Source organism: Amblyomma mixtum, chromosome 1, assembly GCF_055824585.1.
Source record: "Amblyomma mixtum isolate Tamu chromosome 1, ASM5582458v1, whole genome shotgun sequence".
Lineage (NCBI taxonomy): Eukaryota > Metazoa > Arthropoda > Arachnida > Ixodida > Ixodidae > Amblyomma > Amblyomma mixtum.
Genome location: NC_143012.1, coordinates 240,671,622 through 240,689,043, shown reverse-complemented (window position 1 = coordinate 240,689,043; position 17,422 = coordinate 240,671,622). Strand labels below are relative to the sequence as shown.

Below are 17,422 nucleotides of genomic sequence, written 5' to 3'. Positions count from 1 at the left end.
AAAAGATAAGCAAAGATAAGTGCGTGCTTGGAAGCCTAAACACAGGAACATAACAAGATATGTTCATGTATCAGCAACAGTGCGCCTCGGCGTTGCGACGACAACGGTAGGAACTTCTGCACTGGTGTCCAGAAAGAGATTTCCCTCTCGTGCAACACCGTACCTTGTTTCAATGGGATTGAGCCTTGAAAATGAGACATTTTAGTCCAATCTGAGCCCCTGTTATACTGTGTATGCTCCCCCTTGGTGAAAATTAGCACGTTTTGGAGTATACAACGGGATATTTATATTGCATTTTAAACATAGTTTGTATCAATGATTGCTCTAAAAATATGTCAAAAATAGGTTTGTCAGACTTTTTGCTTGGTGTTCGAAATATGTTCTTAAAGTTTCTTTGAAGATATCTTCCTCAGAAGCATGCTTTGAGCACATTTAAAATACGTGAAGAAAAAATATGTACACTGTTTTAGCGAGTTGGAAATGAATTAGAAATATACTGTTGTAAATATGAAATCAATTCGTAAGAAGTACACTTAATTTCTAACATATGGGCATTTCTTAGAAACACAAATGCTGCTCATTTCAAGCTGCGTAGAACAATCTAGTGCTCGAAATTATGTTTCGGGGAACAGTCAAAACACTTGATTTTTTTGTCGTTCATTCGTTCATAATAACTTCCAGCAGGCAGACAACCGCACGCTAAACAGGAATACGCCTATATGGGAGTAAAAAAAGGAGTAAGCTGTCCTCTAGCGCACTCTCCTCTTTTCACTCCTTCTTGTTCAGAATGCATTACCCTACGACCAGGCTCCACTCAGCCTGCTAAATTCATTGACGGAAGAGGACAGCGTCGGTAATAACAATTTTTTTATACTTCTAAGCACCCAGAAACCTCCTTTTGAGCGGTGGGCTTGGGATAGAGCATCCGTATCCCGCTCAGTGGGTGCTGGGTTTGACCCGAGTGCCGCCGGGTACCGACGAGTTTTCTAATGGGTACAAGATTTCCCTCGGCCTGGCGCTGGGCTTTTCTGAGGTGGAATGCTTGGGAAAGCGGTTCCGCCGTCGAACCTAAATCCTCCTCGTGTGGTAGAGCCCGCTTGTGGTCCTTTTTTTAACCAGAATAAGCCTGACTGAATTTCGCATATCTTTAATGTGCCAAAAATATAGTACGCGGTAAAAGTTTTATTTATGACATAACTGTAAAAATGTTCATAAGTAAATTTACTTCTAGCATGCTTATAAAGCATTCATTCTGGTATATAAGTATGGAGACAAAAGAACACAAAATTAAATATTTCAGTGAAGCCCCCCCCCCCCCCCCCCCACCCCCTTTTTTTTTTTTGACAAGGGCCTACGTGCTATCAGCAGCCTATAACAGCCCGATGCACTTTGAGAAAGACCAAAATGGGGATGGGATGTTGTTTGCTCCGCACAAGACTTGAGGCTTGTTTGTAGCAATGTGCACGTAATGCAAGCAAGCTAAGACCAGGGTGCAAAGTGGCGCGCAAGAAAATCTGAACTCTCTTAATCCTAAACTGCATGCTCCCAGAGAAACTCTCTGGCTTCATCTAAGACGTTACGAGAGTTCTTCTGTGGCTTTGACGCTTGGGGATTTTACGGAACTGCTAACACAGAAGACGCGGATTCAGGAACCACCAGATACCAACATTTAGGCGCAACTGACAGCTATAGCCTCGAAACACCTGACAGTATTAATATACGAATTCATTGTTTATTTTAATACTCTAGTTCTTTAACCACTTCTTTTCTATCCAAGTGTCAATTGACACCTGTAAACTGTTATTCAAACAGCTTAACTTTATTCGACGTAAATAGAACGTAAACTCATGCGCGCGCCTATTGAGCCCGTTTTTATGCAGTATTCCTTAGGAATTTGACTTCTTAGACAGTTTCTAGAGAATACCCAAATCACTGGACCTGGAAACTGAGCTGTGAGATTGCATTCCTCGCTGTGGCAAGCCAATTTTCTTGGCTATTTCGATAGAGAGCACAGATTTTCATGTTTTCTCATCGTCTAGTTTACAGATCTTCCACTCGCCCCCCCCCCCCCCCCCCCCAGGGGTCTTGCTAACAAACATAACCACTGTGGAATTGACTCCCATACAGACTGAACAGATGTGAAAAGCATTCTTGCTAAATTTTTTTTTTAACGCAATATTGCCGCACTGCAGCATGTCGCTAAAAGGAAGTGCGTGCGTTGTTGGCGGTTATTTATTTAGGTTTGGAGAAGAAGGTTGATTTAAGAGAAAACTACCCTGCTATGTTTGTTCGCCTAATTGGTGGACGCATATAAAAGGTTGTAGCCAGTTGGGCTAATTGGAGATGTATAGGAGAGATCTTTGTACTGCAGTCGAAGCAGTCAGGCTGATTATGATAGTTTTCTCGCCGGCAGTTAGTTTAAAATGCTAGACGGTCATATCTGCGTAATGGTTACTGAATTCTTACCATTGAAAGAGGTTACCGTCGATCCCTAACCTAATGTGCGAGCACTGTTTTCTACCTTAATTTCAGTTTGATTTTAAGAACTGCCATAAACTGTGAAAAGCATGCGACTCTCTCTCACACACACACACACACACACACACACACACACACACACACACACACACACACACACACACACACACACACACACACACACCTTGAGACAGTGAATATACGGACCCCGACCAACGTCTCAAAAATCTAGAATGTCTGGGGGAAGACTCTGAAATGCCACTAAATGTTGAAATTCCTGCTTTCTAGGGTTATTGCTAACACGTAACCACATAGTGCGTGATGCCTTTATCATTGTGCGGAAGACGCTGCACACAAAACAAAAGCGAAAAGTACTTCATAACAAAATTTGAATGCAGCCAAGTGCAGGCACTTGATAACCAGCAAAGATTCATATCTTGTCGCACTCTTCACAAAGACACTAGTATCCAAGAAAGAGCACGAAGAGCGATCAATTAAGATGTAGCTGACAATGGTATGCAAGTTCAGACTGCGGCACCAAAGAAGCCGTAAATTGCTCTAAACACGAACGCCATCGAGGATAACCTGTCGCCGCACAACCCGTGGCCAGGAGTGATTGTTTCTACGTTGCTATGAGTTTCGGCTGATGCCTCTGTAACACTATTAGGGACCGCTGTACCCATGCAAAGCCCAATATTGAAGCTTGCTGCGTTGTGCCCTACAGCTAGTTTTCTTCTTGTTACGATCTACGTAATTCATCGGGGGTTGTTTACGTGCATCGGATGGTTACGGACGTCATTCGCTGCATTACGAACATGACAATGTCGGCTCCAGCTGTGGTTAGCTTCATCAGCTGGCACTGTAATTGAAGAATGATGATTTCGACGCTGACCTCATCGACATGACCCTTATCGGCGCACACGAAGAATAGTGTATGCGGCAAAACGAGATAAGGAGAGTAATATAGAAAAAAATCTTTTCCTGGAGCATGTGGTCCACTAAATAATGTTCTAAAAAAAAGCAAGCTGTGGATGGAAAGGCAAAAAGTGCATTGCGTACAATTAAACAAGCGAAGACAGCATGGTCGCAAGAAGACACTGAGCAACAAAGAGATCGCAGCTCTCGAAGAATAATTTGGATTTTAATCGGTAAATTTGAAGTTTTCCTTGTGTATAAACGTGAGTATTGTACATCATGCCCTACAGATTTCCTCTTTCGTGTACACGTATGCGTTCTAACAGCTCTTGATAAGTCGCTGTGCTTTCGTTTTCCGAAAAGCTTTCGAGGTACGCAGAATATTCACTGCTAACTTCAGACGCTACAAAGTGGCATCTTAGCACCAAAAAAAGAAAATAAGCAAGAGCGAGGTAAGCGGGGAGAAATCAGCACATTCCACGCATTTCTTTTGTCAAATTCAAGCTAATGGACAAGTTCATAAGGGAAGACTTACCACTGTTTCGCATGGTGTTTTTTGCTAGATTAATGTGAAACTGCAGGTACTGGTCAGGTAGCATGATGAGGAAAAGTGATGCTGGTTTCTGCTTGTACGAATGACGCTACTCGGTGACGACATTACCCTATGACTCTACCTGATCTTAAATATTGCGCTGTAGCGCGTAGGAGAAGTGCCAGAGGTCAGGGAACTTGGCTGACAGCACTGTCCTCTTGACGGGAATTGAGCTTTTATAACATGCATGTGCTTTCATTGGCAGTGGCAACACCGTATCAGTTCTTGATGCTTTTTTTTCTGAACTATATTGCCCAGGATTAAGATCCGGTAGTTATATTAGCCTTTGCTGTGGCATAAAACAAACAGACAAACAAACAAAAAAGGTAAATTTCTACAAAAGAACCACTGAGTGGACACTGGAACTAATAAAATGCAAAGCACAATAAAGCGATAGCGTGCAGACGAAATCACGATGCCTCGAACTTGCCTGTGATGTGCGCCGAGTCCAAGGACAACTAGTCGAACGCACGACAGGTGCAAATCCCCGCTGTCAGACTTATGCCCCGACCGACTCCAAGTTTCGCTCGGCCAGGTTCGCTGGGTTCGTCGAACAGTAGCGCGCTTCCACTCGCTTCGACGGCCGTCGGCTTTTTGACCAGACACGCTTAGCTTTGGCCGGCCCCTTTTCGCTGGCCGCTCCTGACGTCGCTGTCACGTCACGTGCTGAGGGGGACGCGCGCTGAAAGAGGGCGAGCTGTGTGACGTCACCTGTGGCGAGTCGTCGTCACTGCCGCCGCTGGACAACTGCAGCAAAACGCGGGCACGCGCGATCCGGGACGGCCCGGCGGAGATTATAAACGGACTCGGCGTCGCTACCTGCGAGGGAGTGAAGGGTTTCTATTTTTTTTTTCGCGAGTCCCTTCGGTCCTTTTCCACCTCCCTGCCGCCTTCCCCTCTTTCCCTCCTTTTTATTTCTCACCCTCTCCCACGGCGCGACTGCGCGCGGCCAGCCAATAGGAGCAGCGCGCGCGATACGGTCTTCCCCGAGGAGGTGGGGTCGGAACCGTTGCGCGGAGGAGGTTTTCGGAATGCTCTGCTGCATCGCGCTTCACTTCAGACTGAGGCGAGGAGAAAAACAAAAGGATAGAAATAGGAAGAACGGTACGGAAGAGGGGATAAAGAAAGTACTCTAGACCAATTCCGTCACTGCCGGAACCTGTGCGTTATTCTGGCGTGTTTGACACCCCTACTCGGTGTCGTTAAGCGGGAAAAGGGAGATGATAAGTGTGGTGCTAAAGGCGGAGGAGGTGAGTGGGACTATACGTCGACGACAGTGTGGCGCCCTTTTGTTCTCGGAAACGCCGACGTAAAGTTCACGCGGTACGGAAGGATGACGTTCGAGCATTCAGGAAGATTAAAGGATATCGCATAGAGGAACCTTTCCTTGCCGCTAAGTTCTAAGTTCTACCTGCAGGCGTTCATCTCTCCGATTTTCTTTGGTGTGTTATAGCTTATTACGACAGACGTGAATGTGCACTCGGGGACCTGGGGATTAGATTTTGTTGCTCCACGTGCAAATTCTTATTCAAGAGTTCTTGCCTGTATAGCAAAAGCTTGCATTTTAGTATTGGAGTGTCGTAACTAAGCACTTGTTATGGGAACGAAGTGCTTGTTAATATAATTGGGAAAACTCCGGGAGTGTAAAATGAATGGAAGAGTTCAAAACTCAGATTAGTGACGGAGAAAGTTTGAGCAGAGCCTCTGGTAGACAAGACAGAACAAGAGCGCAATCATCGGCACAGTTAAGGGTTCACAATTTTGCGTCTCAAGAGCTAAATGCTTGCAACCTATGCAAAAATGATGTCTGCCATCTCCCACTTTACTTGCCCCTCCGTGCGTTTTTTCTCAATCTCTGCTCGAACGTTGTGCCGAGAGCTCACAAGATAAAAAAAAAGCAAAAATTAAAAAAAGTGAACGCCTGTCCCGCCACTTTCTATGACTTCACTGCGGGGCCAACAGCGAATAAATTAATATAAACAAAGCGTGATATTTTGACGCACCAAAGGCACCACCATGCAAAAATCAAAATTTGCTGCTTTCTATAATGGATTAGGATGTGGCAGCACATCAGTTCCAGCTCGAAGTGGAAAACTGACGCGACAGTTCGAACACGTCACTGTTTTCTGAAGCTAAACTTAAAGCTTAACGGCGATCAAAAATATCGTTACGTGGACCTCAGTTTAACCTCGATAGTTAAAACGCAAAACTATTTGCTCTTTCACACGTGTCCAACATTCTAGGACAAAATATTTTGAAAATTCGAAAATTTTAAGATACTTTTAGAGAAATATTGAAGGCAATGGTCCATTCTTCTGATATGTAGCAAAATCTTTCTTTTAAAGTGTTTCCATCGATCGCATCGAACAGTTAAGAGTCCCATGGAAAACCAACGGGAAAACGCTATTGACGGCAGCAAAAAAATTAATAAAAAAAAGAATTCAAGACTTCTGTCGGGTGATCTGCGGATATATTGGCTGTTATAGTGAAATCTTAATTATTTAAAAAAAATTGCGTTCATAAACAGTTTTCCGCTCAGTAATGCTTTTGTCCAGAATTGTCGGGTATGCCTAACGTTTGTTTGCGTGTGACTTCTCAATAGTCACCGGCTTCGTCTTTTACTATTTTTGTTTGGACAACGACAAGCGAACGATAATTGGCGAGTCCAGTGCATACAGAATTACAAGGCAGCACAATAAGCGTGAGGTTAACCACGTTTTGGAAGTCGAGTGGAAATTCATTTCTTTTTTCTAACCATTTGGATGGCGCTGCGCCGCCGGTCATTCTCTCGCACCACAGGAGGAAAAAATACCGCAGTGACATCTTGCAGGGGAGAGCAGCACCAGCATTCTGCCTCCGACTGCGCTCAAGCAATATGGCAAGTAAGGAGCGTCGGTATTCCAGTGGCTTGCGTGCTCTGTGCTTCACGGTAAACGCGTACGTGACCTCAGGCCTAGCAGTATACGGGGTCGCCTCGTGTCAAGTCATTTTTTTCTTCCCCGGGGCCCTTTTTCTCAAGCGGCGTTTACAATATGGGGTTGAGTTGGGGAGTTGAGTTGAAAACCAGTTGCTGGGTTCATGTAAACACCCCAGAGTCGGGTCCGGGAGTCGAGAGAGCGAGTCCAGTCAACCAGTCAAAGGGGGTGGGTTGACTTTCTCGACCCCAACGGCGAATAGCATGTAAACCGGACAGAGTGGAAGAGTCGGGTTAGTGGGAGGGGAGAGGATAAACGCGATCCTGTTTTTCGCTTGCGCCTTCGCGCCTCCGACACAGTGGTACCATGCCGCAATCTTGGAGGCTACCACTGCCCTCTCCCGCTGCGCTGGTCGACGCTTGGTGGCGCTGCAGTTAAACCGGTCTCGACTCCCTAAAATCGAGTTCGTGTAAACACGCAGTCGTCGAGTTGGGATGAAGTTGCTCAACTCGACCCCCTGACTCGACCCATCACTGTCGGGTTCATGTAAACGAGGCTTCAGTCGACCGGAGACTCTGCAACTGTAAACGCCAGAGCGCCATTTTTGAGAACCAAGGCGGACATATACGATGTTCGAACTATACGTCAAACTTCTGACGGTGAGAGTTCAGCCCAATTACATTTGCTTCCAGCGTTGGACGCCATTCCTTACATATTTCGGCAAAGTGCCTATTCTACTGAAAGATGACAAACAAGCATATAAAGGTGTAGCACCTATCCAGAGAGAAGCATGGTTTTGCTTCTCAACAACAGTCAACATAATTATATTGAGAACAGCAAGCTGCATTCAACAGCATACTCTGTTGTTTTTGTCAGCTGATACACAACGAGGGGTTTGTATTTTCGATACTAGTGTCTCGAACAGCTTCCGAAGAGCGCAATTTATCTAGATTAGTGACAGTTACCTCAGCCGGTTTATAAATATGTTCTCCGCAAACATGTAATTACTAACTATTATAGCGGATGATAGCGGCTGTATCGTCATACTTGACTATTAGATTCACGAAAAATGTCCAACTGCGATGGGCCAAATTATTTTCGGGACATTTTAACGTAGAACGTAGTAGACCTGGTCGCTGCATTCTGAGAAAGTGACGTTCAAATCGCCAACACAACTCCTACGCACAAGTCACTGTGAGAGTATACAAAGCAAAAGATTTTTCACACGTGAATGACGTTCCCGCAGCCATAACCATTGGATTGCGAACTCGGTCCTTAAGCCAGATCAACGCAATTATGTCACTTTCACATCACACTCGGAGACACATATGCTGTCATCACCGTTACAATCGCTCGACAAGTACGTCGTATGTACTCCAGGATCAAGATTAACAATTTCGATGGAAAACTCTCAGGGCTAATTTTTTTCGCTCTTTTGTGACATGTAGTTGATGATACTAAAAATCGACCGAGGAATCGAGCCCGTGACACATATCACATTTCACGGGATTTAACTTTGACAGTCACAAAGTTACTTTAAAGCATTTATTTTTTGTCGTACCGAGACCTTTGTACAACGCAGAGAGAACTGCCACCCACTCGATGCGCACAAATCAAATAACTTGAACCTGGCGTCAAGGTTCTATCGATTGAAGGGAATTAATATGCAGGACGTGCGTAGAAAAAGCAGATATTCGTTGATTGCAGTTTAGGTGACAACTAGGGCGCTCCAAACATTTGAAGTTATTTGCTGTTTTTCTCTATAACTCCACAACTCCTTTGCTCGGAATAAAATAGACCACCCAATATAGGTTCGTCAATGTCAAGCAAGTCATGTACCACTATCGGTAACTGAGTGGGCGAAGCAATTAGCGAATAGGTGAGGCACTAAGCTCTTGCACGTGAAATATTCCAATCTTCCCGGCTACTCCCCGTATTGAATAAAATATTTCGCAGCAAAATCTTTCATTTGCACAAAGTACCTTTATTGCCTTCAAAGAGCGCAAAGTGGGCTGCAACAACTGTTTGCGGCTTGCAGTCAACAGACACCAGTGATGAAGAATGCACCAGACACCCTTTTGATGCCTTCGAACTTGGCTTTTCTTTAGTGCAAAGCAACTGTCTCTTTCTTTTTAGGGCGAAACGATCGGTACAAGACACTCAAGGCAAGCGCTCATTCTGAGTTATTCGTGTAGCACTTATTTACACTGTTACTTGTTTAAGACGAACCAGCCTTAGAACAATGTGCGCTTAAGTGACGCTGAAGATGCTGAAAGAAGGTGAAAGAGTCGCGGTGATACCCGTGGCCTGAGGGGGAAATCTGCAATCTGGCTTTACTTGTTGCCTTTGTACAGCGTGCCGTCGTTTTCCTGTAGAACCTTTGGCCCTCCTTCAAAAAGCTCCTCTAATGTATGTGCACAACTGGTTTGTGCGCGAGTGATAGTAAATAATGATAATCCACATGAGAGGCGCTGACCGATAGAAATGGTTTGGTTTGGTTTATTGGGGTTTAACGTCCCAAAGCAACTCAGCCTATGAGAGACGCCGCAGTGAATGGCTCCGGAAATTTCGACCGCCTGGGGATCTTTAACGTGCACTGACATCGCACTGTATATGGGCCTCTAGAATTTCGCCTTCATCGAAATTCGTCCGCCGTGGCCGGGATCGAACCCGCATCTTTCGGGTCAGCAGCCGAGCGCCATAACCACTGAGCCGCCGCGGCGGGGCCGATAAAAATGAAGTTACGATATGAGATGCGATAAATCTGCCTCAACAGTGTTTTGTGCGCACATCGATTTTGCTCCGATCGCCTTCCCATTGCGTCTTTTAATGTGATTTCAACCTGGACATCCGGTTTGTGGACGTGGGTAGTGGGACGTGGTAGGTATTTTTACTGATGGGCACCCGGAACTGCATTAACCGGTGGGTGTTTGGAAAGTATCCCGACGAGCTCCGATCTGCTAGGAGAGCTGCAAGTGTAAGCTTCACACAGACCACGATTTTTTCGCTGAAAGAGGACTATACTGCTAACGCAGGAAACACGTACTTATAATGTTGGCTGGTGTGATTATCAGGAAAGGAGAGGCACAGTAACTGCATGGTGGCTAACTGCATCACCCGCGGCTGGTTCCTGAACCATGCCGCGTAGGAAGGAATGGAGGAGGGGTTTAAAGGAGGGGAAGAGATAGATGTTCCGTGCATTATTTTGATTGCCTGCGGTGCCTCAGCGCTCACTGACACCGCGCGCGGACGGGCGTTTTACAGCGACGTCTGTTAAAGGCCCGTTTCCTGGGTTTGGTGTCGTTGTAGTAGTGGCAGTAGTGCAACCGGCGCAAACGGACGGCGGTTGCTGCGGGGACCACCCAGAGGGCGGTTACCATGGCAAGAGTCTGTAGCGAGAGCAGAGGAATGCGTTACCAGAAAGGTGGTTATCGTGGAATGAAGAGGAAGGGTACGGCGAGAGAGGCGGTATGTAGCACGGTCCGTATGCGGCGGCTGCTGAGAAAAGCACCGCCCGGGGAGAGGCCCATCGGAGGTAGCGTCGCTCGCCTGGAATGGTTAACTGGAGAGGAGCGCTAATCGAAGAACGAGTGTGTGTGGATAACTAAGAAAAAAGCGCTCTCAAAATTTTATCTCAATATATCGTGAAACAAAAACACCTTAACAGTTGTCGCTGAATCTCGCGTTACGCAATGGAATCCGTCCTGTGAGCTTTTTGCATTTCTCGTCGGTTTATATCCGGCCGCTCTGGCCAGGATTCGATCCCGCAGCCTTACACTCAGCAGCTGAACGCCACGGCGGCTGGTGCGAGAGAGGCATTTTAACTCTCGCTCCTAGCCCATAATGGTTGCGACTTCCGAACTGGACTTCCTTTAAGACCGGTGACTCTGATGAAGGCTGCTGATTAACCTCGGCATGCTGCGCACTCTCAGCGATTTCTTTCGTGATTTCTTTCTCGGCTGAGGGGTCGAAGGGTTAGGCGTGGTTACCCTGTAAGGTAATGAGTGCGTTCTGAGCGGTTGCTATCTTTTGTGCTGATGCTCGCTCCTCGCTGTTGTCCTACTCATTGCCTTCATTGCCTGCGTTTGCAGGCACCCAGGAAATCATCGCTGTAATGTTTAATTCGAGGTTCAGTTCCTGAAATGACGGTAGTCACCGACGATGGTACTGTATGCTGACGGGCTTGCGCTCACTTGTTTGCACGTTTCATATGCGTGATACGAATCCACGAAGAAAGAAAATTCTTGCCTGGAGTAACGTGCAACCCCGTCAAGCAACCTTAAATCCGCCTCGTGCGGTAGAAGCCCGATTTGTGGCCTTTTTTTTTTTTTGCCCACATTTGACGAGAATTTTGCGGCGCAGGCTGTCCTTCCCACGCGGTGCACCTCTGAGGAGCCGAGCGCTAGGCCGGGGGACCGCCTGTTCCCATTGGATTGACCGGCTGGGTGGACCGGCGGCCGGGGGAATCGAACCCCCGACCTCCCGTAGCCGAGACGAGCACTCAAGCACGAGGCCACGGCTGCGGTAATAACCGCAGCTGTAAGGCGCAGCTTTTGCTCAAGTTGGCGCAGTGCCACTGAACTCACGTTAGTGCGAACTCGTTTAAACTTCATCGAACTCTCCAAACTCCGTCGAAACTGTGAAATCTGAATTGAATCACGAACCACCTTTGCAGGCTGATGGTGTTCGAAACTGGTTTTGCCCCCGAAAAGGCGCAGCGGGGTATGCGGAGCCTCCTCCAAGCTCACACCCCTGAAGAAGCCGGGCGCCGGGCCGGGGGTGGCTTGTACCCATTTTTACCGGTGGGTGTCCGGCGGTGGGTTTCGAACCAACCACCTCCCGCAGCCGAGGCGGACGACCAAGCCTCTAGGCCACGGCTGCGGTTATAACCGAAGCGTGGCCTTGTGGTAGAGCATCCGCCTCGCATTCGGGAGGTGCTGGGTTCGATCCCCAGTGTCGCCGGGTACCCACCGGTTTCTTTAATGGGTACAAGGTTTCCCCTGGCCTGGTGCTCGGCTCTTCTAGGGTGAAATGCTTGGGAAAAGGGTCTTAGACCAAACAGTTGCCTTGACGGATGAGTGATAAGTTCCTCTACCAAGCAAACTTAAATCCGCCTCGTGCGGTAGAAGTCCAACTTGTGGCCCTTTTTCGCTTTGTCCACACGACTCTCTGCCTACAGTGACGGGATTTGAAGGCGCAGGCTCCTTTCCCAAGCAATGCAGCCCTAGGAAGCCGAGCACCAGGCCGGGGCATAGCTTGTACCCATTTTGAGAAAACCAGTGGGTACCCGGCCGGCGGCGGGAGTCGAACCCACCACCTCCCGAAGCCGAAGCGGGCGTTGTGTGTGCCTGGAGTAACGTTGTGTGTGCCTGGAGTAACGTTGCGGGGCCCACTACGCTCCTTTTAGGAGAGCTGTAAGTTCTACCTCCACAGTGTAGACGTCGTCGACGATGGGTGTACAGCCGTATTCACCACGCGACGGGTGATGTCGACCCACGCCACTCTACGCACTTGCTTGGGAGCTCCATTCTCGCTAGTATTATGCTCACCAGCTGTACGGAGTATACAGTCTATGCCATATCGGTGCTTACGATAGTGGCAGTAGCCGGTGCTTTGTGCGTTCCGAGTTTTCACATCATGAAACCATGTTTCATGGCAGTGGTCTCTGCAAGCACAGCTCTAGAGGCCTATGTAGGATGGACGTAATCTATTGAGGGGTGAAATTCTCTGCTTGGCGCAATATTAAGTTCTTCCAAAATGTGAAGTCCAGCTGGGGTGCTGCTGAGCCAGTCCCTTTGGTTGATATTTGCCTGTTCAGCAATCTCTGAGAGCACGTTCATACCGCTGTGCACGTAAAGCTCTGAGAGGTGAATGCTTCGGCAGAACCGTGACAATGTGGATGGCTTCTCGGTTTAGCTTCTCAAGGTTGACATCGTAGGAATAGAATTGGCGATGAGTACTCCTGATGGACGGAAAATGGAAAGAAGTCAATTTGTTATATTTCTGTTCAATAGCTGCAACAGGCGGGACTTTGAGTATTGGGAAACATTCTTAACACGAATAAGCCTACATAGGGCTAAAAAGTGATCAGCTGTCCTCTAGCGTCCTCCCTTTTAGGGGCAGGGTATGGTTCCCAAGTTTCAGAGTAGATTTCGATCGCTAAATATGTGGAATGATTATTCTTGACAACGGAGGTATATTCCCACTACAAAGCATATCAACTTGATGCAGTTAGAAATGGGATGAGGCTCTTAAACACGGCATTGGAGGTCCTGAGGTTAGCAAATAGAAGAGATTGAAACCTCGGTTAAAATGTATGGACTGCTAAAAATTCGCATATTCTGAAGAGGACACTTGTTTTTGTCGCCAAGTGTAAGTATTCCGTATTTTTAGTGGTGCAAATCTACCCCAAGGACTTGGGCAGCATGCCCTGCCCCTTAAAGACATGAAGCTAGTGCACAGCTCACTTCCTTTTTTCTGCTTTCGGGCACAGACTGCAGCAAACCATTACTCTGTGAAGTCATTGCATCACGTGATACGTTCAGACCAATTTCAACGGGTTTGTGCTCAGACAATAAGCTTTTTCTATGTGACGTTTCACCCACGCTTGTGACCATCTCGAGTCTCCTTCGCAATTTGCCTTTGTGCCATCTTCGCATGGAGGGGAAGGAAGTCACAAATTCTTTTCTCTGCAGCCGAGCGGCTTCTCGGCATATCATGGCCGCAAGAGCCATTATGATAACAGCCACTGAAGTTCCAGGAGACACTGGAGGGTTACTCTTATCATGCTGTTGGCTAAGTACGTAGGTACCATGAAATACTACCAACTGGATAACACATCGGAAAAATCTAGTGTGCTGCTCATAAAACGAAAGTACACTTTTAAGGAAAGTGAAAGTGAAGTGACATAAAAGGTGTTTTATATTGCAACACAGGCTATGCTGTGACTTGGAGAGGCGGAATTTTTTGTGAGCTCACTACAGCTCTTTTCTTGTATTAAGGCGAAAGTCTTTAATGGCTCATACTCCCGTCCGTCCGTACGACATTACATACAGCGCCTGGGGTGACTCATCAACGAGCGCAGCTGCTAAAAGAAAACGAGTGGTAGCATGAGATATAGGGGGCAAAATGTAACCCCGACGCCAAGTTTGATGACTGTGGAGTGCATAGTTAATTGATTATAGCCAATTATAGCGATAAAAACAAAGAAAACAACGAAATGCTTCGATATAGCGTGGACGTCGATATAGCGGCGAGAACGGTGTGGCGTCACATCCACCGGAAATCGTCACAGCATAGTGAAAATTATCACAAAATTGGCGGAAAAACCCCGTATTTGTGTGAAATAAGACTGAAAAATGTGTAATTAAGCGTAATTAGTACATAACATCGCCGAAAGATGTATAATTTGGGCAAAGATTTCTCAAAAACGAGGAAAACTGGATGATGACGTCACATCAGACGAAAGGACGTCGAAGCAGTGTGACCCGCCGCCAAGCAACAACTGACGACATGCTGCGCATGCGCAGGGTGACGTCACCGTTTTCTCTCGCCACACTCTTCTCCTCTGTCGTCAAATGAATTCAATTCCGGCAAATTCAAATCAGTGCAGTGAGTCGCAAACGGCTTTCGCCTTCCCGCACTTAAGAGATATCTAAGTGCCTCCAACGAATTTTTCTATCGTCAGTCGACTTGTGTCCAATAGTTGAAACTTACAAGAGCGATTAATGCCAGTAATTTATATATCTCGGACATTGAAGTCCACCGTGTAAGACTGCTTTTGAGAGAAAAAAAAAACTAATGCATTGCATATATATGAGAAACATTTTAAGGTACTGTGCATACTGAATTGTTTTGAATCTATACAATAGAAATAGCATCTGTGATTTGAAAGATCCCCACCGAGTTCTTTTCTCATTGATTCATTAGGGGTGTGTGGTTGAAGTGGTTACTACTGAGCGCACTCAGACCATAGGCAGCCTGGGAGAAAGCGAGATGAGGAAACAAATTTTTATGCGTTTGGTGGCGCGAGGCTTTACTCAGAATACCGGGTTGGGTGAATGAATAGAAGAAAGTTGGAATTTCAGTGATAAAGATAACGATCAGTAGGTAGTTCTCGTGTTTATTACTTCGCTGCCTCGGCCTGGACATTTGCTCCACGATCAGTGGGCTTCGCCGCTGGTGCTTTCAGCACCCGGAATTCTCCTCTGAACTGCAGGTTGATCGGGCTAGTTATTGTTCACCGGACATCACGGAAGCGCACGAAACCGGGCTTTGACAAAGGGACCAATAGGGACATAGCCAGGCGCAAAACTTCTGATTTATACGTCGGAAGTTGCGACTGGTGGTAATGTCCGAGGATTTCAAGACATAAATCAGTCGACAGTATAGCGCTAGTCCGTGTCCAACTTTTTGCGCACCCAACGTGTGATCTGGTCTGAAGCCTGAAACGCATATAGAGTGGAAGTCGTCGCTAGTTCTTACGTGGTGAGTTGCAGGTACCAGTTGCACTAGTTTCGCAGAACACGTACGACTTCAACTAGCGGTTTGCTGCTAGAAAGGCTAAACCACGAGCCATACATTACAGACTATCGCAGACACAAATCGTATACACGCAAGGCTTTGGTTTCTAACAAAAGCGCTGCTTAAATTGAATTTCCTTTATCTCCTGCTTCCCCTTGTAGCGCATCCGTAGTTGTTGGGTTCCCAAAACAAGATAGCTTTCTTCGGCTTGGCTCGTCTCTTTTTTTCTCGCTTCCTTTCATAGGAAGCATGTTTATTCCTGGCGTTTGCCTTGCCATGTCCGGCGTCATTGAAATCGTAGCGTAAACTCGTGCTTTTACTATTACGTCGTTGCCAGCAAAGAGGTTTATTACGAAACGTGGTCAGAAAGTGCATTCAGTACTAAGTGAGGTATGAAACATTGCATGTGCCTCCTCGGGTTATTACCTGCCCTGAGTGCCGAAGCGCCATGATTTTTTTTTTGTATCGGACAATTCGTTCTTCAACTGGCTCTAATGAGCAAAACGCCCCCCACCCCCAGCCCTTCGTACGTGTTCCTTAACCACCGGTCAAAGACGGGTTGAAAAACAAAAATATTTTTTCTTCCTTTGTCTGATAACCTGAGCAAATATATCTCCTACCCTGCCTCAGAAGGGCAATGCCCCAATAAGAGCTTCAATACAGGCTTCGCTACAGTGCTTTGGTATACAGCATGAACGACGCTGTCAAACTGCTAATTTCACTTCCTCAGATCGCTCAGAAATCTCTCTCTTATTGGAAAATCAGGGGTACACTAGAATAAAATGTTGTGCAACACAAGCACAAAGGTTACGCCTTACGATGGAAATTGAGCAGCCATGCAGGTGTGGGGCGTTGTCATGTGTCCAGTCTATACAAGATAGTGCTTTTTTCTCGTGTTAAAACTGGTGGTTACGTAGGCAGATGAAAAGGCGGCTGTAGCGATAAGTAGTGTGCCACATGCTGCTTTGCAAAACTCTCGTCTTTTGTAACTGTAGCAGGCATGACCGAGCTTCTAGAGTAATACAGTGAGAAGAGAAGAGCACCATTGTAGGAACACTGTAAGCCTGTCATGCTTGAGTTTCCTTATTTCAGGTTGCGAGCCCAGGACTTAATTTGTCTAAGGCAGTCCAGCTTTTGAGACGCTTAAGCGGTAACTTGGAGTCTCGGAATCGCAACACTGTGAGGTTAACACAGAAAGAGGCTTTTAAGAGTAATTGCAATGCCTACTAATTCTGCGACTGTACAGGACACAACAGCAAAGACGCGAAAAAAAAAGGGGGGGCGTGGGGGGGGGGGGGGGGGGGGGGAGAGTAGGCAAAAGTGGTCTTTAAAAATATTTTGCAGCGACAACGCCGATGTAGACAAGAAAATTGTTCCGGTATGCTTTACATGGGAAGTCCTTGCTGCTCGGGCTGCATATGCTCAGCTGAAGCAACAGATCGATAGGGTTTCTGTGCTGGGCGCTTTGTTAAATATTCCATTACGCTAAATTGTTAATGCAGTGCTCAAATTTTGGGTTCACAGTTCTTTTCTGTTTTTATACCTGTGGCATAGGAAATCCATATTTGTAAAGTCGGGCCTACGTAAAACCAAAACACGAACAATCAAAATTACGTCTGTACAGTGGCGGTTAACGCGCTGCGCTGCTAATTTTGGCCACTTGGGTTTGAACTTTAACGCAGCATTTTGCTTCTTATTTGTCGACCGCACCGGATGCATTTTTTATGGTTCTATTTATGGACACTATGAAGCCGCACTCACCGGATCGGAAGGCAATGTTCACCGCTCCATATCGAGGTTATTATCCTTAAGAAGAAGGTTAAAATCAGCCTGGGGAACTGAGTTCGTAATGGCACTACGCATCCAAAACGTAGAGCCGCTCAGGACACAGATGGCCATGTTTTGGAACCAGCGTACGCCAGCTGTCACTCATGTGGTCCGCTGTTATTTCTGTGGCCTGGATCACGTAGACAATTGAGAAGTGATATCATAGGGTTTA

At 46.6% G+C, this 17,422-nt stretch overlaps 1 protein-coding gene across 1 annotated transcript in view; it reads right to left on the bottom strand.

The window, feature by feature from the left end:
• The window catches only part of LOC149371322 (uncharacterized), a 94,109-nt gene extending 89,351 nt beyond the window's left edge, over positions 1–4,758 (bottom strand). The window contains exon 1 of the mRNA XM_089565270.1: positions 4,416–4,758. The gene's annotated coding sequence lies outside the window, so the exon portion shown is untranslated. The remainder of the gene's footprint in view (positions 1–4,415) is intronic.
• Between the last annotated feature and the right edge of the window lie 12,664 nt (positions 4,759–17,422).